The sequence below is a fragment of the Mangifera indica genome, chromosome 12, assembly GCF_011075055.1.
Source record: "Mangifera indica cultivar Alphonso chromosome 12, CATAS_Mindica_2.1, whole genome shotgun sequence".
Taxonomy (NCBI): Eukaryota; Viridiplantae; Streptophyta; class Magnoliopsida; order Sapindales; family Anacardiaceae; genus Mangifera; species Mangifera indica.
In genome coordinates, this window is record NC_058148.1 from 1,564,535 (window position 1) to 1,567,925 (window position 3,391).

At 34.9% G+C, this 3,391-nt stretch overlaps 1 pseudogene; it reads right to left on the reverse strand.

Annotated features, from left to right (window-relative positions):
* Positions 1-498: 498 nt before the first annotated feature.
* On the reverse strand, positions 499-1,858 carry LOC123193102 (annotated as a pseudogene).
* Positions 1,859-3,391: the final 1,533 nt, after the last annotated feature.

Below are 3,391 nucleotides of genomic sequence, written 5' to 3' on the forward strand. Positions count from 1 at the left end.
GTGTTTAGAAGTTGTATAAAGGTTGACCAGTTGGCCAAACTTAACTGTTACTGAATAGTACTTACAATTATTAACCCAAGACTAGTTTATGATGATTCCTCAGTTTTAATTAACAATGGTTGGATGTCAAAGGAAGTTTAATTATTGTAAAATGTAGAAATTAAAGTAGACCCTACATCCTAAGGTTCAATCACTTCAGATCTCACGTACTCATACCTTTTCACAATATTGCTGAAGCTCAACATCTTTTCGTGAAACTCAAACTCCCTCTAATTCCATGGCAACTTCAATCATTGAAGGTCTGTTCTTCCCACTTAGGCTTAAACACCTTTTTGCAATGTTAGCAATTTCCTTAATTTCTTCTTCTTTTCCATGATTTATCACTTGAGTATCGAGAATATCATACAGATGATTTTTCTCTGTATAAAGAATGAAATGTATGGCCAAACTTTTACCTTCTTAAGATCTTGCTGCAAATATTGGTTTTAGCTTAATTAATTATTGGACAAGAACGACCCCAAAACTATAAATGTCACTTTTATCAGTAAACTGACTTGATTGAAAGTATTCTAGGTCTAAGTTTCCAAAGGTTCCTAATACTTTTATGTTGACATGCGTTTGATTGACTGCAATAGATTTTGAAGTCCCAAAATTTGTAACTATTGTTGTATACTTTTCATCCAAGAGTATATTTGTAGACTTAATGTCTCGATGATAAATAGGTATAGAAACAGCTGAGTGTAAGTAAGAAAGAGCACCTGTAACTTCTATGGCAATCCTTAACCGTATATCCCACGTAAGTGAAAGCTCTTCATTTGGGTCATAAAGATATTGAGAAAGGGTCCCATTAGGAACAAATTCATAAACAAGGGAATCTCAGTCTCTAGACAACACCGTAATAACTTAACCACATTTCTATGATTGATTTGTGAAAGAACAACAACCTCATTAATGAATTCTTGGATCTTCCCTCTGTCTGTTACTTTAGACTTCTTTATAGTAACAATTCTTCCGTTGACTAACATGCCCTTATAAATTGTACCTTGGCCTCCTTTGACCAAGAATTCTGTTTGGATTAAAATGGTTAGTTGCCTTTTCCAAGTCCTCACAATTGAAGAATTTGTTTCCATCAATATTGCCAGATGTCAAATTGTTGTTGTAGAAGTTGACCACCGTTCCTCTGAAAGTACTTCTTCTTGTGCTTTATTTCCTTTCTTTTCTTTACTAGGGTGCAAATCCACCATGCCCCAACAAGCAAAAATAAACATCCCAAGCCGGCTACGCCAATTGCAAGACCGGGACGATTTAATTTAAATTAGCAATAATATATCTATATGCATTTCATATAGATACACACACACAGAGACACTTGCCTGTCAGAACCATGTTATCCTTGGAGTTGGAAATAGGTGTGGAGCAAATGAAGCTACACTCAATGTTTTGGCAATCCATTGTCTCGCAAACTGGTGTATTACATTCATTAATATCTGATGTAGAAAGAAAGATAGAATTAGTTTACTAATAGTTAACATGTTAAGGTACAAATTAAAGATTGTTAAAAAGTCTACCAACTAGAACAGAAAAGTATAACTATGAAATGAACTTGATAAAAAAAATAATAATAATAACAAAATGAAACGAAAGTTTCTGATTAATTTGTAGTTGGATAGGGTCCATTTCATATTGATTATTTATTTAATTCTATTGACAGGTTGGCCATTAGTCATATTGATTATCGAATTATAGCTCATCGATTTATTGCTCACATACAGATCAAAAGTGAAATCCTGAATCCCCACTCCACTACCACAGGAACGTGCTTAAAATTCTCAATATTTTGAGGGTTCTTCAACTTCATTTCAGACCATTATTATTCCACGAAAAAGGCATATTTGCGAACTTACTAGTCTTCTACTTCTACATTTATCCTACGAATGGACTCATTAAATATTTGGAGAGGTGAAAGGATTGGCGTCTAGCAACATTTGATGCCATAGCAACTATTTTCTCTCACCATAGTACTGTTGTCACCGCAGATGGATAAACAGGTGACAATGACTGAAACAGTAGAAGATATGAAGGTGAAGTTGTTGTAGCCAACGCTTGTGAATCTGTTGCTGGTTTTGAAGAAGAAGAAAGGGTTTTCAGCCAAGTTAACATTTACACTGGCTAGTGTATCTTTATAGGAATAAAACCCTGGATGATTTGTGCAAATTGTGCTGTTTAGAGAAATTTCAAAGACTTCGAGGTTGACACTGTTGAGGATTAGAATACCTGAATTGCAAATGATTTCAAACCACTGGTCGATGTAACAATTGGATCCAATTCTAGATGGAAATGGAATGTTGAAATCGTCGCAACTTGGTTAATAATTCCGCTTTGTTGATGGTTGTGCCGATGTTATTATAGGCCAAGAAAGGAATATGATTTGAAACAGCAGTTGCAGAATCATTCTTTAGAACAATACCTTTTGAAAATTTCTTTGGCTGCATTATTAAGACAACATCGTCCCTGATTTTCTTTCTAGACTATCCTATAAAACGCCTGTGAAACTCCTCACATCCCTAATCCACATTTTCAATTTCTCACCCATGGACACCCAAAATACCCTCATTTTACCACTCAGTATATCCGATTTACCTCCATAATTTCCTTCCATTTTTCACACCCTTCCTATTGATGAAATTGAAACCTTTAAGCAACTCATGTTTCATTATCAAAACCTCGCCATCCAAGATATAGGATCATCTACCTTTGGCACTCTTGCAGTCCATCCTGATTTCCTTACATAAACCTTTTCTCTGTTAAAAACATCTCCAGAGACTTTATTTGGAATTCTCTCTGGTTTTTGTGGTACCTCCTGGCAAAATATACTATTACAGTTGAATTTCTAGTAAATTCGATGTTGGACTGGCTCTATAAGTTAGAACATGGACCATTTGATCCAAAATTTACTCTATTCACAATTTTCTTACAATGGTTTTACTATCTCCCCTGGTGGATATGTACTTTTTTCCAATGTCAACTTAAACATTAGAGCTTCAATAGACTGGTTGAAGCCCAATATTTTATCCTTTTCTTTACATACAAGGCTCAAGCACTTAAATTCCATAAGAAAGTTCTATTTGACACTACGGTTCGCAAGTATGCTCATTTGCCATACAGTCTCCATAAGTACAAAATGGATTATGCTCAAAAATATCAAAATTTTGAAAGATCTATCACTGAAGCAAACTTTATTATTCCACCTCAAGTCTGGCCTACTCTTACAGATGGCGCCTCTTGGGAATTGTATCTTATCCCTTATACAACCCAATTGACCGAACCAAAGAATCTTTTAAAAAAAAAAAAACTCAATGCACAGGCAAAAACACTACGTTCTTCACACGAC